The 21241-nt window shown below is 47.5% G+C and overlaps 1 protein-coding gene across 4 annotated transcripts in view; it reads right to left on the bottom strand.

Annotated features, from left to right (window-relative positions):
• Positions 1–21241, bottom strand: part of CUX2 (cut like homeobox 2) — a 275147-nt gene that overhangs the window by 222288 nt on the left and 31618 nt on the right. For 2 of the 4 annotated variants that reach the window (XM_042234615.2, XM_060401164.1), the window contains exon 1: positions 12076–12233. The exons of the other annotated variants lie outside the window; for them this stretch is intronic. The gene's annotated coding sequence lies outside the window, so the exon portion shown is untranslated. Of the gene's footprint in view, positions 1–12075; positions 12234–21241 lie in introns of those variants that run through there. 4 annotated transcript variants of the gene reach the window in all.

Genomic DNA, 21241 nt, shown 5'->3' with positions numbered 1-21241 from the left:
GAATGCTATATAAATGGAATCATCTAGTATGTCATCTTTTTTGAGACTGGCTTTTTTTACTCAGCATAATTCCTTCAAGATTTATCCAAGTTGTTAGTGCACCGTGTCTGGTGTATTTTATTGCTGAGTAGTGTTCCATGGTATGAATCCACCATAATTTGTTCAACCACTGACCAGCTGAAGAATATCTGGGTTACTTTCACTTTGGGGCTATTACGAATACTGATGCTGTGAACATTTATGTACAGGTTTTTGTGTGAACTTAAGTTTCCATTTCTCTGGGATATGGCCTTTCCCAGAGGAAATATTAAACCCCTACAGACGTATTATTTCATTGATTCAACCAATATTTATTGAGCACCTACTATGTGCAGGAGCTGTTCTAGGTGCTGAGGACACAGCAGCAAGAGACTGACAAAGGCCCCTACCCTCTGAGGTAACACAGAACTGGATAATTGTGCAGACAACTTGAAGTCCACTCCACAGCAATACATACAGAAATGGACAGAATTCTCTGATTAATGATAAAATTAGCACATGCTCCCATGAGTTAGGTCAAGTGTCAAACACTTTCTCAAGGAAAATGCATTATCTTTTGGTTAAACCTGCACTGCCTGAAGATGAAGTGACAAGTCAAGGAGCCAGAACACCCTGTGGCAACTCTTCATTCAGGCCATTTTCTTCAGAAAGCCCCCAGTCATACTGAAATGAGCCTACGATGTTCCCATTTCAAATGGCCTTCGGAAGCACCAACACCATCACCTGACAGCTTGAATTAACAGTGAGCAACATTTCCTGAAAATATTTACTGCACACACATTATCACTTTTAATCCTCACAAACCATAAACTACTCCTGGAGATAATGGCACTACTAGCCCATTTTACAGAAGAAGAAACTGAGGTTACAAGAGGCTAAGGAACTTGCCAAAGGGCCTACAAACCACTGAGCAGGGCAGAGGAAAGTGATTTGATGGCCTAAAAAAGGAGCATTTTTCCTCTCTTGGTCCTGCACCCACTTCTGTGATGTTAACTGTCCTCCTCTCCTGGGTACCACATAACCTCATTAAAGGCCCTGGACAGTGATGGTTTCCAATATAAATTGAACAGTTCCTTACTAACTGTGAAAGACCTAAATGCTGATCACCTCAATCGATACGTTCTAAGCTGTCATCGTTATAAAAAGAAATAATCAGGTCAGCTGAACTCATTCCCTGTGATCACAGCGTTTCCGTCCTCAATGCACCTTTGGCCACCCGATTCCAGACGCCAGTGGACTCAGCATTTCCTCTGTCATGAGATAAACTCCATCTTAAGTCCTGAACTCCTGACATCCATTGCTCTTGTGACAATAAAAATGCCAGCCATGATATAGTAGGAATATTTAACCTCCAATGTCACCAATACCTTCAGCAGTTGCAGAAAGGTTGTTTTTGCTCACTGACAAGGGGATTGGAAGCTAGGGGACGATTACTGTGTCTACTGTCAGAGAGGCCCCAACATGCTGCTGTGTTGCTTCCGGGTTAAGGAGAAGAAACCCAGGAATTATGCTGCTGGAATAAGGCTGGGCACAAGCTAGGAACCTCTGGCTTCCCCATCTGTGCTTCTGTTCCTCAATTTCTGATCTCATGTGGTTAAGACATCTCCCAAACCAATGCCTGGCACAGAAAAGGATTTCTATCAACATTCCCACACTTGACAGCAAGGAACTGAGCATTTATTTTGTGCAGGCCCTTGTTCGGAGGTGGGGAGATGGAGGGGAGCAACAACACTTCTCAGATCTTGCCCTTCGGTGGGGGTAGATAGACCCCAACACAATAAACAACCGATACACAATTACAAATTGAGACTAACGCTGGTAAGAGAACCAAAGGGTGCTGATAGAAGAATAAAGGAGGAAAACACGCTTTAGCAAAAATGGTCAGGGAAAGCTTCTCTGTGGGGACAAAGGAGCTGCAGGAGCCAGCCAGGGGAAGAGCATCCTGGGTAGAAAGACTGGCAGGTGCACAGATTCTGGGGCACAAACAAGCCTCGAGGATTTCAGAAACTAGAAGCATTCAGGGAAGCCTCTAGCTTCATCTTCTCTCGTGCTCCCCTTCTCGCTCCCTCAGTCCCATCCTTGCCCTCTTCCAAGATGTTCCTCAAACCTTCCTAACATATTTCCCCTTCAGGGAATGCCCAGAACCCCCTCCCACAGCCTTCTGCATGACCTGCTCCAGATGTGTGCTGGTAAATGCTTAACAACCAGATCTCTGGGAAGAAAGCTCATATTGGTTGCACTTGCCAACTTCCATGGAGTAAATACTCTGACCCTGGCTGACTTCAAGCTACCAACCACATATCACTGAACAAGGAGCTGGGAGCAGATGGGTATAACTGGCTCTCCCGTGAGACTGCACAAGCCAACTCCAGCACACCACTGGCCTGCTCCCTCATTTCATGAAGGTCTTTAAATATCACCTCTTGAGAGAAAACTGTCTTCACTGCCCCCATCAAAAGCAGCACCCCCCAACAATCCCCATCCTCTGCCCTGGTTCACTTTCCTTCCCCTCCTCTCACACCTGGTATTCATGTGTTTCTCCAGCACCTGTCTCCCCTGACTAGTGGGGAAGCTCCATGAAGTAGGGAATCACTGGCATCCAGAACAATGCCTGGCACATAGTGGATGCTTAATAAACATTAAGAGATAAAAGGATGATGAGAAGGCCCATGTGTCTGCGCTGTGGTGTCATGAGGAAAAGACAGGGCTCGGTCTCGTTGCCCATGGCTTGGTGACTCTGATGTAGACACTGACTTTCCCCTGGGAAGCTTCTGAGCAATTGGACAATGACACTGATTTGTGTTTTAAGATGCCTTCTTTGGATGTTGGGTAGGGAGAAGCCCAGGGTAAAGGCTGAAACCAGGAGCCTCCTGAAGGTGCTTCAGTGGCAAAGAGTGAAAAAGATGGAGAGTCACCCCTCAACTGCCTTCCAGGAGAATCCTCAAGACTGGGGGTGGGGAGGCATGGGGACCCTGACGACACCTTGAGGCCTCCCCAAATCCCTTCCACCCAGCAGGAGCCTTTCCAGAAGGGGGTCGTCAGGGACCCTGGGTGACAGCAGGCCCAGCAGGCCATCTGCCAAGCAACCCACCACGTGGTTCCTCATTATACAGTGCAGTCACCGCTGCCAAGCCTTTGGAGCCACTCTCATACCGTTTGCTTTTAAAATAGAAGTTTCCTGTGAAACTGCAAATAATTCATTGCTGAGAGTCCTTAAAATGTTCACAGGTATTTAAAATGCTATATAATCAAGTTCACAAAAATATAAAGTGTAAGCGTTAAAATACTTTAATGTTCTAATTAAAACCGACCACTTACGCCCTGGCACTGATTCCTGTTTACTATTTCCGTAATAGCCAGTGGCCTGCTCTGGAAAAGAAAGAATTTTTTTTAATTGGCCTTAAAAAAAAGAAAAAGTTAAGTCTGCTCTATCCAGTGATGCACTGAAGAAACTAAACTCACACTCACAAAATATCCACAGGTTGCCAAATGCTAAGGTATGCAAGCTGAGGAGGGCATCTGTGGGCCTCCCAACCCGCTCCCCTGGAAGCAGGGACTGGGCAGGAATAGGAGAAAAGGGAGCAGACAACCTTTATATCAGGGCTGTGAGAATGGCCACTACCCCAGACGCTACCAACCACCCCACCTTATCAATCAGATCCTCACTACTCGAGGCCTGGAGGGAAGCTGTACCTATGTGTAAGGTTTAAGGAGGTGAGTCAAGGCTCCATCTGCTCCATAAACCCCAACCTCTGTCAAGCAGTCAAGATGCCTCTGCTGTTCCCTCACCCTTCCCCTTGCAAAGGTCTACTCAACTTTCCATTCCTGGCTCAAATGTCACCTCCTCAAAGAAGCTTTCCCTGATTATCCTCACTTCAGTATTCGATGGCATTGCCCTGTTGGCTGGTCTGCTCTCCCTGTTCCTCTGTGCCAAAGGATGGCCTGTCACCCTGGGCCCCACCAAAGGCATCTTGAATGAGTATGTTCTCTGGACCAAATGTGGGCTGCCCTGTTGACAGCAGCTTGAGTGGTCACTAAGCCCCACCCTCAAACTTGGCTCCCAACACATGAATTCCCTTTCTGGCAGAGCATGCCATCTGTAATCATATATTATCTATTTGCTTGTTCAGTGACCCCTCCTCCTCTGTGCTATCATTTTATAGGTGCCCAGGACTCACCTTTGCACACATAGTAGGTGCTCATTAAATAACAGAGAAAATGGTTTCTTAGGTTCATGAATCTCAGTCTTCTTTAGGAAAAAATGCCCATTTGGCTTATTTATTAACTCATTCATTCTTTCAACACCACCACCCTTCCCTTACCAAGGTCTCTCTTTGAGTTAAGCCCTGGAGATATCACAAGATGCATTGACCCTGGGGGGCCCCCAGAGTCCTTCACCCCAAAGGGTTCTGCTTCCTTTTCCATCTGCTCCAGTCCCATGGACCGGTCAGCTCCTGAGCCTTGGACACTATCCCCTAGAAGTCCAGGATCCAACATCTCTCCCCTCCATGGTCTCCTTGACCTTCTAATTCCCTGGCCTTCTGGTTCTTGTTCTCAAAGGCCTCTCACACCTGCGCCCTCCTTCCTCATTCCTGCCCTACTTCTGGGCTACATCACTAATCACCAGTATGTTGGCTGCTCCCTGTTCCCACCCAATCTGACACAGTGGTTCTCAACTGGGGTTGACTGTGTCCCCCAGGGGACACCTGGCAACATCTGGACATATTACTGACTGTCACACTTAGGGTGGAGGCAGCTGGCAATTCGGTGGGCAGAGGCCAGCGATGCTGCTTAACATCTTACAACGCACAGGACATGCCCCCACAGGAGGTGCTCAAACACCTCTGCCCGCTGAAGTTTCAAATCCGGAAATGCCCCAAATGCAACCAGTTCAGGCCATCAGCCTTTTATTTGGGCTGCTTCCAATCCCTTTATTTTTGCCCTACAATGTACTGTGGTTTCCACTTTCCCTCTTTTCTCTTTTCCCTTCACCTCAGCTCGATGCAGAAGCCTGAACTGCTCTGTCCACAACGTAAGCAGAGACAAGGATGCTACCAAGCTACCTGCTGTCCCTGTACAGATGCCCCCAACCTGCCCGGGGGCAGTCCTGCTCTTGTGCAGCAGGTTGATTTCAAACGACAAGATAAAACATTCTCCAAGCTGAAAACCTAAAAACCTCCTGAAGAAAGCCAAACACAAAAGTCACCTATAATCTCCACTACCCAAAGAAAACGCAGAAGAGACCTAGGAACTCTTCCACTCGGGAGCAAGGGAGCTGGAACGTGTACACACACCTCCTGAGACTGAGGGCTGATCCCAAGAGTTACCCAGCACTTCTGGCCTGCCCACTCTCAGGTAGTGGTCTTGAGGTTGTGGACAGAAGCCCCCAGGGAACAAAGACATATCACCAGCAGGCGAAAGCTTGTCAGAAGCCACTGCAAAGTCCCAAGAGACCGACATCAGTTCTGTTCATCTGCTTTTGCCTCTGCCTCAGGTTACACAGAGAACAGCCCCTAACCCCAGAATGAATTCTCACTGCATCCAATAATCACCCCTCATTTCCATTTGGGGATCCCTGCCCCATCCCATCCCATTCCCTCCCAACTGCCGTGAACAGCTGCTGTGCTTTTTTGGCAAGCCAGCATCAGAATCTTCTTCTTGTGGGTAGAGAAGTCCCTCCTTACATGAATCTTGGTGGGAGGCCAAGTCGGTTTCTGTTGCTTGCAATTAAGAGTCCTGGATGGGGTTCCTCACACACTCTAGGGATGACGCTCAAGACCCAGGTCTAAGCATGAACAAGTCTCATTCATCTGGCTGGAGAGAGGCTCTGCTTGTTCTGATTTACAAAAATTATATATAAAAAACAAAATAAAATTACACACTATGTGCTGCTCAGCTTCAGTTTTTAGCCACATAACCATGTGCTGAGGATGTTTCCCCGGGACAATAAGTATCATCGGTCTTTCTCTTCTTAAAGAACACTTTTCATAATTTTTTTCAAAAATGAAATCACTTGAACTTTGCTTGGAACAATTTGGGACACCTCCTTGAGAAAGTTAGAGTCCAAGAGGGTATTTGCAAACCTTGGCCAGACTCTCTGGGCAGATGACAGCCAAAGGCAAACTGGAGGATCGTGACCCCTGGTGACCCCACAACTGCAGGAGCCAATCAGGACTGATCACAGAGTTATGGCTAGGGCTGGTCGTTGGGTCCCAGACACTAAATCCACTTCTCAAAAAAGCTGTCATTACCAAGGCACCTTTATTATTCATTTAGTACTTATAACTACAACTGTAATAGGTCCTATTTATTGAAGAATTACTGCATTGGGAGCTGTACCAAGAACTCAATATCCACATCACTGAATCTTCACAGAAACTCTGTGATAGTTATTATCAACAGTGCCTCCATTTTAAAGGTGAGGAAAAACTTATCAGCAGTTTGTTGAGTACTTACTATGTACCAGGCACTGTTCTGAGGCCTTCACACTGATTCATTTCATTCATTCCTTCAACAGATATTTTGCTGAGCACCTACTACGTGCCAAGTCCCATTTTAGCTGCTACGAAGACAGCAGCAAGCAAAAGAGGTAAAAACCTCTGCACTGCTGGGGCAACCATTTTAAAAGGAAGAAACCAGTAAACAAGGCAAATAGTTAAGAGCATGTTACGTGCTAAGGAAGAAAAAAATATATAGCATGGAAGAGAAGAACGGTGTGTGTGTGTGTGTGTGAGGTGAAATTTTACTTAGGGTAGCCAGAGAAGGCCTCCCTGACAAGGTAACTTTTGAGTGAAGACTAAAGTGAAGGAGCAAGCTATGCTGACATGCGAGAAGAGAGAAAAGCGACAAGAAGGCCAGAGATCACCATCATTTCCATTTTACAGATGAAGAACTGAGGCCCAGAGAACAGGCTGGCGAAAGGTCACACAGCAAGCAAGTGGATGTGCCAGGACTCCCATCAAGGACTTCTGTTGCTGGGTCAGAGAGTTCTTTCCACTGAGATCCCTTGGTGAGCAATGACTTGTGCCTAAATTAAGATGCTTGTGAGAGCCTGCCTGTCACCTAGGAGAGATGGGAAGTGAGTCAGGCTTCCTCCTACACAGTCCCAAATCCACGTGGACACTCCCAGGCTTGAGCGCACACACAGGTGTGCATGTAAGCCCTTCTGCCTCCCCGACAATGCAAGTGCAAGAACAGTGTCGCTGAGGGATGTGCAGCGATTAAGCTAATAAATAAAGCTGCCCAATCGATGGTTCCTGGAGCAGAGCACTGGGGAATGAGAAATTGCTACTCGTGTCAGGAAAATCCAGCTTCTCAAAGACTGACCAAATCTACAACCTCAACCAACAGCAACAGGTAAGAGGGGCTGAGCGGGGAAGAGAGGGGTTGGGGCCTGAGAAGGATCTAAAGCCACCAGGTACAGCTATGTGACTGCAGGCAAGTGACAGGCCCTCTCCGAGTCTTATCTGGAAAAGAGGGGGTGGGAACACCAGTCATTGCTTCAAATGCCACTGTAGGTCCATCCGGTGAATGTCACAGCACATCACAAATAGCACGACAACTCTGACCAAGTACCACACGCCTGTGGCATAAACTTAGAGGCTACGAGATGGTACAGAGGAGAAAGTCAATCTCCCACTCAGCCCATGTGCCCCTGCCAGGGGAAACCAACTACTGTTGGCAATGTCTTATGAGTTCTTCTGGAAAGTTCTATACCAACAATTATTCTCACTTGCTTGTATGTGCAAAGAGCAATTTGTGTGAGGTAACTGGCTTGCAAAAGGCAGTGTTCAGACTGGAAGCCCTCACATCTGATTTCTCAGCCCAAGGACCCAACTTCTGTGCCGCCCCGTTTCTAGCTGTTCCAGTCTAAAGGGAGTCTGGAAGACCAGCTCACAGACAAGCAAGGCTCCACCACAGAGAATCCCTCCACTTCCCCTGGGACCAGGCCACCACCAGCTTGGGGCTATAGGTTGGGGCCCCAGCTGGCCCAAGCACCATCTCCTCTTCCTTAGCCACCTGGCCACAGAGCAGAACTGCTGAGTCTGTCCCCTTCTCCCCACTTTGTGTCCCTAGTCCATGCCCTCATCACCACTCACTGGATGGCTACAAGAGACTGCATTTCCTACAATCCACTAACCTCAGCTTGACCTTTGCTAAAGTAAAACTTGAACAAGCCACTCCTTTGCTCAGAACTTTTCCAGAGCTCCCCAACGGCACTGCAGATGAACCCAGTCTTCCTCCCACCTAACCCAGCCCGTTTGCCTGTCCAGTCTTCTCTTCTGACTCCCTCCCTCCTGTCACCCAATCATCCACCACATGTCCTCATCTGGTTATCCAGCACACACGTCTACAGGCCTGAACCCCTGCTGCCCCTCCCACCTGGTGCTCTCTTCCCATTTCTGATTTCTCCTTACTCAGAGAGACTTTCCTTGATTACCACTGAAATGCAACGTTCTTGTTATTTTTCCTCAGCGTTGTCTCACAAAACTCCGCATGTTTCATAATTATATGTGCTGTTTTCCCTTCACTGCCTGCCTCCCCCTCCCCTAGACCAGAATGCATACTCTTTGTGGGCAGGAATCCTGTCTGTCTCCATAACAGCTTCATCCCTGATGGCCAGTACAGTCAGTACCTGGCACACAGTGTGGGCTAAACTGTTCACTGAATGAATAAAATGGCCCGAAGCAACACCCTTCGCAATGAACCTTCCATGCATTCAATCTGCTTCCTGGCCCACATTCATACTATTGTTTTGAAAATCTCATAGAGGATAGGGCTGAAAACCTCAGCCACCCCCAGTGGTAAAACACCTCTGCCACCCCGCCCCGGTTATTGCCAGGACTCCCTTTGTCCTCCCTTCTTCTGTGCTGTTACATTAAGCAAAATTTCTCCATTGGCAAATAAATGCTTTTCCCATCAATAACCACAGATGACTAAATCAAACCTTTAGCTGCTGTTCTTATCTCTTAAACAGATCCATGGATTTCCCAACTAATCAGAAGGTGAATCAAAGGCTGCCATTTGAGGTGGGAGATAATCCGGTCAATTCTTCCAGGAGGAGGGACCCGGGTGGGAATTTGCGTATGGCTCCCAAAAAACAAACACTCTTGTAAATAAAGCAGGCCTCCATCCTGTCTCCACAATGCAACTCTTATTGAGTGAGTCAGGTGTTTGGCTGATTAAAAATTGATCCATTTCAAAATCTAATCAACAGAATAGGATTCTTTCATACGTTATCAAGAGAGCTGCTGACATCGAAAACCAAACCTGTTATTAACCCATGAACTCCAGTGACCTGCTGCTTGCCGCTCTGCAGGACTGTAAATTATTCAGTGGTCCAAGACCAGGGCTGGCGAGCCTGATGGATTTAGACGAGGGCGCAGTCCAGTGGGTTCAGGTCGATGGCGTGGCCCCGCCAGTCCCCAGGGGCTGGGTTCCAGACACTCGGGTTTTTCGTATCATGACTGCGAATACATTAGCCTTGTCCACCTGGGCTTTGCCATGGCTGTGCCTTTGACGGAAAAGGCTGTCTCAACTTCCCAAGCAGGGCAGGCAGGCTAGCCCAGGCCTCAGGGAGCTGAAGGGCTGGGGAACGATATTACCCCTAATTCCCAAGTTAATAAATTATTTTCTTTGAACTACAGAAAAGGAAAAAATAAACAAAGACAAGGGGAGCCTGGCTACATTTTGCAAACAGTTAGGAACAGGCAATACAGTCAGTTCAAATATTTTACCTCCTCGTGCAAGGAAGAGCTCTGTTGCAATGGGACTGTTTAAAGGAGGAGATGAAAAAAGCCAGCCATTGGCTGTTTATGTGTCTAGCAGGACCCACAGGGGCCATGGACTCTCTCACCAACTTCTGGACTCTTTGACCTTGAATTAAAGCTTCATTAAGAGCCATATCTTATAAAAACAAGAGCAGAGCAAATAAAGGATTTTTTGAAAAGGACACATACCCACGCCAAAGTTTCCATATTGCTAAGCAAGCAGGAAATCCAGCGGCAGCAAAGGCTGTACTTGGCATTATTTGGGGGCCCGTGTTCCACAGCTGACCTGATTAGAAAGGATTTACAAGGGAAAATGTAAGAGTCCCAGGCAGGGCTGGAAGAAGACAGCAAACTGGGAGAAGACATCCGGACCGTCTGACAAAGGAGACTGAGGCAAGTCACTTCCATGAAGAGGTAGACGCGAGCAGAGTGTAGACACCATCATGGGCTCCTCGAAGCAGCTGCTGGGAGAACCAGCAAGGCTCTGTGGGCCACGCAGGCAAACAAGGTTCCAATCTCAGCTCTGTATTTCCTGGCTACGTGAGTTTGCGAAAGTGACTCAATTTCTCATCCACCAAATGAGAATAACAAAACAGCCATGTATTTTAAATCCAGCTATGTATTTTAAGGTAACCTTTATAAGGAAGTGAAAGTCGCTCAGTCGTGTCCGATTCTTAGCGACTCCATGGACTATACATACCATGGAATTCTCCAGGCCAGAATACTGGAGCGGGTAGCCTTTCCCTTCTCCAGTGGATCTTCCCGACCCAGGAATCAAACCGGGATCTCCTGCATTGCAGGCAAATTCTTTACCAACTGACCTGTCAAGGAAGCCCTTTATAAGGAAGGCACATGGGAATTACTCAAATGCTCAACAAATGGAATCTGTTGTTTTTGTTGTTAATATTATTGCTATTATTACGCTGGGTGTCAGTAGTGAATCAGCACCCTCCTCGACTGCACTATCCCAACCCAAATCCTGGACCTTCATATAACAAGCCAATGTGACCTTCCTCTCCAGCACATCAGGCTTAGTGGGAAACCCAGAAAGTACCTATAAAATGCGTTTAAGCTTGAAGGCCCAGATCCTGGGTTAAACTTCAAGCCCTGCAACTTGCTGGCTTTCTAACTTTGGGAAAGTGAATTCATCTCTCTAAACTTCAGCTTTCAAAACTTTAAAAAGATGAGATGACAGTAATACAGATCTCTTGGAATTCACTTATTAGCTCAGTTCCTGGCAACAGTAAGCCCCAATTAATGCTGATTATCATCAGCAGCATTATTCAGACTCAGTTTCCCACTTAATCAAGAGATTATTTTGTTCATTTACTAGTGAGAATTGAACCTGGCAGGGGCCTCTTGCTGAGTGGTCCTGGGCGAGTCACTCCACCTCTCTGATTCCTCACTAGTAAGGGTAAAAAAAATGACAATATAAATTCCAAAAGACAAGGCCCCCGTCTGACTTCATAACAATACTATTCCCTCAGCCTGTAGAACAATGCCCAGGCTACAACAAGCACTTAATGAAAGGAAGAAAAATGAAGCACTACTTAAACATATTTGCTTGATGAGTTCTTTTCCAGAAAACATGTGTCCAGCACAAGCTGTCAGCACCAAATGGACACACAAGGAAGGTGAACATCTCCCTCTCCAGAACCAAACCCAAACTCTGAAGACCCCCTTGTTGCTAGTGTAAGCCCCCAGCCTACCCCCACCTAAGCAGCCTGGACACTTTGGCTCTGTTCCAGAGAGCATCCAGGAGGCCAGAGAGAGGCTGTCTCCCCAGCCAACAAACTCTTACAGACCACCAGGAATCCTCTCTTAAATAATAATATATTTATAAATCTGAGACCCCTTCTGACCTCTTCTCAAAGCAAAAGCATCCTCTGAAGGCCCCAGGATGTGATCATATTGATCTTGTCTGAGCTGTAATTTTCGTGGCTTTGAGTTGAGCAGACAGGGTCGGCCTGCCCAGATGGCTGTGGCCTGGCGGCTCTCAAGTGCCCAACAGCAGCTGGGATGAAAAAGATATCAGAGCTGTCCTCCAAAGTCGGGGAGAGCAGCTGCTGCACGCCAGGCTGAGGGCAGGGTCAGGAGCTGGTGGCAGACATCTCCTCCTGCCCTCAGACCTGGCCTGGCATCCTCTGAAGGCCCGTGGGGATGGAATGAATGGACCATGAGTACCTGAGGCTCTGGTCTGGCAGGGCCATGGTGAGGGGTGCACTTCTGAATCCAGGCCCTGCCCCTTGGCCAGGTCAGACCTTACCTGGACAGATGGTGGAGTCTCAGGAGGCCTCAGGTCTGAACCCAAGGGGCACTGGTGCCCCCAACAGCGACAGTCAGAATCTAGCAGACACTTGGAGCTGAGACAGACTTTCAGGCCAGCCAGGCCCGCCCTGCTGCCGGGGCTGCCGTCTACTGTTTACCCGCTGCCTGTTTTGCTCATGACAGGGCTTCCAAGAAGTGCAGACAGAAATCAATGCAGCTGGTCCTGGTGCCCAATCCCCCCACCTTTCTCTCCCGCTGCCAAAGTTCAGCTCCGCTTCCTGTAAAGCTGGGGCGGGCTCTGAGCTGGGCAGCCGTAAGTGGAGACGCCCCCTCAATCCCCTGCCCAGGCTGGAGGCCTCAGGCAGGGGTGTCCCAGGAAAGGTCGGTCAAAGCCAAACCTTTATCTTCCCCTGCAGGAGAGAGCTGACCAGGAGGGGGACAGCAAGGAAGTTTTTGCTGCCCCACCTTCCTTCCACGGAGCACATCAGAAACATTGTTGAGCAGGAGTTTACCCTAAAGTCTACGTTCTGAGTCACCTGGGGCCTTGGTTAAAAATTCAGATGCAACCTAGCCTTGGGGACTCAGTTTCAAGAGATGTAGGGTGGGGCCAGGATTCTGCACTTTAACAAGCCCCCAGGTGGTTCAGTTGAGAAGCCAAGTTTGGGAAACCTTATCTGTGTGCAAAGATGCAGCTTCCAGAATGCCAATCACTGGGATGCTCAAAAGAGAAAAGACCCGAAATGAAAGAGGACAACTAGATGAAATACAGGACACCAGATCAATTTGAATTCAGATAAATAACAATTTTTAAAAGTATAAAAACATCAAATATTGCACAGGATATACTTGTTAAAATATTTATTTATGTTACGTCAGGTCTTTGCTGGGGTACACGGGACCTTCACCGTGGCATGCAGGCTCCAGAGCACGTGGGCTCTGTAGTGTGCGGCACGTGGGTTTAGTTGCCCCACAGCATGTGGGATCTTAGTTCCTCAACCAGGACTCAAATCCACATCCCCTGTACTGGAAGGCAGATTCTTAACCACCGGGCCACCAGGAAAGTCCCTGCACAGGGTATACCCGGTACCGTGTGTTTGTGCTCAATCATGTTCGACTCTTCGCGACCTCATGGACTGTAGCCCGCCAGGCTCCTCTGTCCATGGAGTTTTCCAGGCAAGAATACTGGAGTGGGTTGCCATTTCCTCCTCCAGGGGACCTTCCCGACCCAGAGACTGAATCTGTATCTCCTGCACTGGCAGGCAGGTTTTCTACCACTGTGTCACCTTGGAAGCCCTGTTCAGGATATACTTGGATTAAAAATCAATTGTTTATCTGAAGTTCAAATGTAACTAAGTATTACCATTTTTTGGTTTTTGCAAAATCTGGCAACCCAAACTGAAAACCATTTACCATTCCACACCAAAGAACTGACATAAACCATAGTTCATCCGCACAAGGGAATATTTACAGCCGCTACATGGCTAATAGTCATCAACACAGCACTCGCCAGGTGCCAGGCCCTCTTCCACCTGCCTCACATTAATGAATTAGTGTAATCTTCCAACAACAGAGGCCAGTATTATTGTTCCCATTTGACAAAAGAGGAAACTGAGGCACAAAGAGGTGAAGTCACTCAGTCAAAGCCACATGGCTAGAGAGAGGCAGAGCCAGGGATTGAACAAAAGTTAGATTCCAGAGGTAAGTACAGATTTAATCATCTTAATGTTCTCTAATGGAAAAATAAATAAAAAAAGATACAAAAGACTTAACTCATGCAATCTATTATAAGGTGGAGTAATATTTACATCTGACTTCATTACATAAAATTTACATATTAATTATAATACAGGCATTAGAAATGGTTAGGTCACACACAGCAGGCAGAAGTATAAACTGAAACAACCACTTTGGGGGAAATGCTGGCATACACTATACTGAAGCTATGCAAATAATTCCCTGTAACCAGCAATCCATGCCTTGATACAAACGTTGGGTCTCCACCAGAGGCAATTTTGCCTACCCCTGAGGGGACACTGGGGACCCTTTTGATTGTCACAACTTGGGGAATGCTACTGGCACCTAGTGGGCAGAGGCCAGGGATGCTACTAAGCATCCTCCAATGCCCAGGACAGCCCCCACCACAAAGAACCATCCAGACCCGCATGTCAACTGTGTCAAGATCTAGAAATTTGATTTACACTCAAGAAAAACATGTGCACCAGTTCAACCAAGAGACACTCAGGCACCAAAGTTCCTAGAGGTGCTGTTAGTAGGAGCCCCAAATTGGAAGCCACCCAAATGCCCATCCACAGGAGAATGGATGAATAAATTGTGGCCTCCTCACACAACGGAACGCTAGATGAGAACGAGAGTGAATGAACTGCAGCTACACTCAACAATGCGGATGAATCTCAAGAACATAATGTTAGTGAAAGAAGCCATACAGAAAAGAGCACATGCTGGGTGATTCCTCTCACACGAAGTTCACAAACAGGGAAAACTAACACGTGCTGTTAGGAGTCAGGATGGGTCACCCTGGGGCATGGCTGGCCGTGGCCGGGAGGGGCTGGATGGGCCTTCTGGGGTAGGGGCCAGGGAAGTTCTATTTCTTAATCTGAGTGATGGTTCCATGTTTGTGACAAGTCATTGAGCTGAAGATGTATGACCCATGTCCTTTTCTGTATGTTTGTTATAAAAAACAAAATCTAAAGAAATCATGATACAGATTTATCTCAGAAACAGGTGATTTTCATTTTCTTCTTTTTGCTTACGTGTACCTTCCTACAATTTCCACATTGAACATACTTTATTATTTGTTTAAAAATAAATGAGTAGGTCAACAGCATACGCTGTTTATTCATCAGAAATTTGCTGACCCCTGCCATGTGCCATCCCCAGCATGGGGCCCTTGGGGTGGCAGTGGGGGGAGGTGGGAGGGGGCCTCTTTGCCCTCAAGGAGCTCACAGTCGTGGTGAGGGCAGGGAGCAGCTGGAACTATAACCCAGGTCTGGGCCACAGCCAGACAGCAGTCGGGAATTTCATCTGTCCAGCCCAGCGTTGTAAACAATTTGAAACCCCTGCCGCAGGGCCAGATATCCCCAGCTGTCTGGCACTCCTGCTCCCCTACCAAACTTCCTCCTGCTTACCCAGGGCTGAACCCACCACTGATGTTACCTGCCTGCCCCCATGCTCATGGAAGTTTGCCATTCTCCAAATTTGATACTGCAATCAGCACTGTACTATGCCAGAACGATGGACAGAGGGAAAAAAATGTATAGGGGTAAAGAGGCTGGGGGAAGGGAATCAGGGGACTTGCTTTTGACAGGAACACAGACACAGTAAGAACAAAATTTGCGTTGTTCAGTCGCTATATTGTGACCCCATGGACTACAGCATGCCAGGCTCCTCTGTCCTCCACCATCTCCTGGAGCTTGCTCAAACTCAAGTCCATTGAGTCAGTGATGTCATCTAACCATCTCATCCTCTGCCGCCCCCTTCTCCTTTTGCCTTCAATATTTCCCAGCATCAGGGTCTTTTCCAATGAATTGACTCTTCGCATCAGGTGGCCAAAGTATTGGAGCTTCAGCATCAGTCCTTCCAATGAACATTCAGGCTTGATCTCCTTTAGGATCGATTGGTTTGATCTCCTTGCAGTCCAGGGGACTCTCATGAGTCTTCTCCAGCACCACAACTCGAAAGCACCAAGTCTTCGGCACTCAGCCTTCTTTATGATCCAACTCTCACATCTCTACATGACTACTGGAAAAAACATCACTATAGAAATAAATCAAGTTTTATTTTGACCAACTTTGGGGGTAGAGGGGCTATCAACCAGGAAGTCTTAAAGAGCGATGACGGGCCATCAGGGAGGGTCAGCCAGGGTGAACCTGGAGAGGTGCACAGCAGCTAAACTTCACTGAGCACTTGCTACGTGCCAGGCAGCACACAAGGGAGTGTGAACTGCTTTACCTGTACTGGACAGATGGGAAAACTGTGAGGCTCAGAGAACTGACAAGGTTGGCTCAGTGAGGATGGCAGAGCTGAGATACGAACTCAGACCAGGCCTGACTCTAGAGCTAATTCTTTTTTTGGGGGGTGGGCAGGGGTGAATTAGAAAAGGATAGCTTTACTACTCTGCCAGGCAAAGGGGGGCACAGCAGGCTCCTGCCTTGAGAAACTGCATGTCCCCACCAGAGCTACATTCTTAAACATGAGATTCCCCCCCTACTCTCCCATAGGAGAGCCACGATGCCATGTCAGCACCCCTTCTCCTCTCCTCTCAGGGGTCTGCCCGGAGCTAGCAGACCCCCGAGAAGGCACACAAGTCAAGAAAGAAGGGGACAGAGTTGAACCAGGAAAGGCAGAGCAGGTGAGCTACAAAGCACTGCTGCAGGGCCCTGCTGGGAACGCAGTGGAAAATACCAGCTGCTCCAACCAGCATCGCCTTTAATCTCTTCAGAAAATGGATGCTGCTCCTGGGTCCCCAGAGAGCCTAAAGTTTGGGCTGAAGCCTTTCTGGAAAAAAAAGCTGTTGCCGGTGTCTCCACAGTCACCCCGGGTGACGTCTGACACTCCACCGCGGCACTGGCTGACAAGCGTCTTCAAAGGACAGAAATCGGCAGCTTTGCGGTCTTTTCATACAGATGTCATTCACCCACAGGAAGCGCTCTCCGCGTGCATTGTGAGAGTTATTTTGGTTTAAGGAAGCCAACCCAAGAGCAAATCCAAGAAAGAAATCAAAGGAAGGGGTGGGAAAAGAGCAACTCTGGCAAAAATGAGAAAAAGTGGCATTTGGGTAAACTGCACACAAAACAATCTTTTTCAAGATGATCTTTTTTGAGATCAAGGATGAGAGGGGAGAACTGTGCTGAATGTCAGCAGGTGTGGTGGGCTCAGGAAGATGTATGTATGGGACTTTGTGGGAGTCTGTGGGCCATGTTTAAAGAGTAAGCACAATCCATTCTCAACGAGCCAGACTTGCTGGGCTTACGTGTGACTAGTGAGGAGGGCAGGTGACTCGTGCCTGCTAGGGGGTCCCCAAGGGCTTCTCTGAAGAGAATCTGTGACCCGGAGGGAAGGAACAGCCTATATCTCCTGATGCTCCATGTGGGAGCTTATCTCTGGGTAGTTTACTGACACAACCGTGGCTGGGGCACTGCCCAGCCCCTCTCCAAAAGTTCCTGCAATCAGTGCAATTCTGCCCAGAGCTGTGTCCAGGCACATCATGTGGCCTACCTGTTCCTTCCTCCTCTGCGTGATGTTTTTCAAACAACAGGGAACATCCTGCACCACCAGGCAGGAAAGCACCAGGCCGGGTGGCCGGTGTGGCACATGTCTGGTTCACCTTGTAGAAATCTGGCCATGGGGAATGGAGTGGCCAAGAGTTCCCAGGACACTGCATAGGCAGAACTGTTTTGGAGGGTATTTCTGGTTGCAGGCAGCAGAAATTAAGTCAAAGAGCCTAACATTCCCATCTCCCCCAGAATCCAGAAAACAAACAAAAAACACAAAGTGGGCTCCTGTAATCAAACTACTAAGAGACAGAGAAGGTGGCCTCTGGGACAATTCAACCAGAGTCTGTCTCTCTCCATATCCTGACTCAGCCTCTCCTTACAGGCTGGCTTCACTCTGTCCCCATGAGGCTGTCGGCAATCCTGGCTACAGGCAGCTCTAGGCTTCCTTCCTTCTAGCAGCTCAGCTAGAGAGAAAACAGAGACTACCCTCTCTGCTTCAGTTGAAAAATCCGGGGGCACTCTTTGATTGGCCCAGCTTGAGTCATGTGACATACCCCTGAGTAGGGACCAGTCACCTTAGTCAGGGGGATGGAGTATTCTGATTGGCAGCTCCCCCTCCTCTCCAGACTGAGTCACATGACTGAGGGGAGGAGGCAGAAAGCAAGAAGAAGGTCATCACAGGAATGGGGAACAGCCGGGCAGACACCCCAAGGTGTATCTGCTGCGTGCTGAGCAGCGATGCCTGACTGCTGCCTGATATTGTCATGTCAGTGAGCACCTGACTGACCTCTCCCCAGCCTGACTTCTAGTCCATTATCACGAGAGATAGACTCATGATAGCCATTTGGATCACAAACACTGGGCAAAATCCACTGGTCACTCACAAGGTACCAAGTGCTCTGCCAAGTGCCTTCCATGAATAATCTCACTTGATCCTTACAGCAACCCTCTGTCAACCCATTTTACGGTCAGAGAAGCTGATGCTCAGAGAGGCAAAGAGCCTCCCTTGCCCAGGATCACACACACACACACACACACACACACACACACACAGAGCTTGTTAAGAGGCAGAGTTGGTTGTTGAAACTGACTCTGGTAGATGTCAAAGCTAGTATTTTTTTTTTTTTTAAATTGAAGTATAGTTGATTTACAATGTTGTTAATTTCCTCTGTACAACAAAGTGATTGTTATAAATATATATACCTTAAAAAAACCTTTCCCACTATGGCTTATCACAGGATACTGAATATAGTTTCCTGTGCTTTACAGGACCTTGTTCTTTCCCATTCTCTGTATAATAGTTTGCATCTGCTAATCCCCAGCGCCCAATCCATCTTTCTGCCACTGCTCCTCCCCCTTGGCAACAAGTCTGTTCTCTACGTCTGTGAATCTTTTTGTTTCATTTGTGTCCTGTTTGAGACTCCACCTATAAGTGATGTCATACTTGTCTTTCTGTTTCTTACTTCACTTAGTAAGGTAATCTCGAGGTCCGTCGGTGTTGCTACCAATGGCATTATTTCATGCTTCTTTATGACTCAGCCGTATTTCACTGTATATATGTACCACATCGTCTTTATCCAGGCATCAGTAGACGGACATTTAGGTTATTTCTATGTCTTAGCTATTTTAAACAGTGCTACAATGAACACTGGGGTGCATGTATCTTTTGGAATCAAAGTTTTGCTCAGATATATGCCCAGAAGTGGGACTGCAGGATCATACAGCAGCTCTATTTTTCTTTTTTTTTTTTGAGGATCCTCCATACTGTTTTCCACAGTGATATAACAAATTATATTCCCACCAACACCGCTGAGGGTTCCCTTTTCTCCACACCCTATCTAACATTTATTTGCAGACTTTTTAATGATGGCCATTCTGACTGGTATGAGAGAGTACCTCATTCAGTTCAGTTGCTCAGTCATGCTTGACTCTTTGTGACCCCATGGACAGCAGCACACCAGGCTTCCTGTCCTTCACCAACTCCCAGAGCTTGCTCAAATTCATGTCCATCAGGTCAGTGATGCCATCCAACCATCTCATCCTCTGTCGTCCCCTTCTCCTCCTGCCTTCAATCTTTCCCAGCATCAGGGTCTTTTCAAATGAGTCAGTTCTCTGCAGCAGGTGGCCAAAGTACTGGAGTTTCAGCTAAAGCATCAGTCTTTCCAATGTATATTCAGGACTGATTTCCTTTAGAATGGACTGGTTGGATCTCCTTGCAATCCAAAGAACTCTCAAGAGTCTTCTCCAACACCACAGTTCAAAAGTATCAATTCTTCGGCACTCAGCTTTCTTTATAGTCCAACTCTCACATCCATACGTGACTACTGGAAAAACCATAGCTCTGACTAGATGGACCTTTGTTAGCAAAGTAATGTCTCTGCTTTTTAATATGCTGTCTAGGTTGGTCAGAGCTTTTCTTCCAAGGAGCAAGTGTCTTTTAATTTCATGGCTGCAGTCACCATCTGAAGTGATTTTGGAGCCCCCTAAAATAAAGTCTGTTACTGTTTCCATTGTTTCCCCATCTATTTCCCATGAAGTGATGGGACCAGATGCCATGATCTTCATTTTCTGGATGTTGAGCTTTAAGCTAACTTTTTCACTCTCCTCTTTCACTTTCATCAAGAGGCTCTTTAGTTCTTCACTTTTGCCATAAGGGTGGTGTCATCTGCATATCTGAGGTTATTGATATTCTCCCGATAATTACCTCACTGTAATTTTTAAAAAGTGTTTATTTATTTGGCTGCCATGAAGTGATGGGACCTGATGCCATGATCTTCATTTTCTGAATGCTGAGCTTTAAGCTAACTTTTTCACTCTCCTCTTTCACTTTCATCAAGAGGCTCTTTAGTTCTTCTTCACTTTTTGTCATAAGGGAGGTGTCATCTGCATATCTGAGGTTATTGATATTTCTCCCAGCATTCTTGATTCCAGCTTGTGCTTCATCCAGCCCAGTGTTTCTCATGATGTACTCTGCATATAAACTGAATAAGCAGGGTGACAATATACAGCCTTGACGCACTCCTTTTCCTATTTGGAACCAGTCTATTGTTCCATACTTTGGCCACCTGATGCGAAGAGCTAACTCCTTTGAAAAGACCCTGATGCTGGGAAAGACTGAGGGTAGGAGGAGAAGGGGACGACAGAGGATGAGATGGTTGGATGGCATCACCGACTCAATGGTATGAGTTTGGGTGGACTCTGGGATCTGGTGATAGACAGGGAGGCCCGGCATGCTGCGGTTCACGGGGTTGCAGGGCTTCGGACATGACTGAGCGACTGAACTGAGCTGAACTGATTTGGCTGCATCTTAGTTGTGGTAAGCGGGCTCTTTGTGCAGGGTTTTCTCTAGTTGCAGCACACGAGCTCTAGAGCACTTGGGCTCCGTAGTTGGCTTAGTGGCCTCTGCACCAGGTGGGATCCTGGCTCCGTGACCAGGGATCAAATCCACATCCCCTGCATTGAAAGGCGGATTCTTAACCACTGGGCCACCAGGGAAGTCCCAACCTCACTGCAATTTTTATTTGCATTTCTCTAATAATTCAAAGTTAGCATTCTTAATACTGACCCCATTCTGACCCTCAGAGAAAAACACTTAAAAGAGTCAATCTCCCTTAAAGAAGCACAAGGGGACAGAGGCAGGCTCCCAGATACAATGACCACAGAATTGTACCCTCTAGCACAGAGATACTTGTCACCTGTACAGAGCTGAACCCCCTTCCGTCACTGGGCCTGCCACCAGTGGGTGATCAACAAATACTGGCTGAACTGGATCCAAACCCTAGAAAAAGTTAGGATGGAGAGGCTCCCCAGGGGATGTTCGGCCCCTGGTCTCTGTGGCCAGAGAGTGATACTCCCTGTGACTACGGAGTGACAAAGTGGGCCTTGAGTCCGGGCAAGTGACAAGTGTCAGATCACCTGAGAAGCAGAGGC

Source organism: Ovis aries, chromosome 17, assembly GCF_016772045.2.
Source record: "Ovis aries strain OAR_USU_Benz2616 breed Rambouillet chromosome 17, ARS-UI_Ramb_v3.0, whole genome shotgun sequence".
Taxonomy (NCBI): Eukaryota; Metazoa; Chordata; class Mammalia; order Artiodactyla; family Bovidae; genus Ovis; species Ovis aries.
The sequence above is the reverse complement of the archived record's forward strand: the minus strand, read 5'-3'. Positions and strand labels throughout refer to the sequence as shown.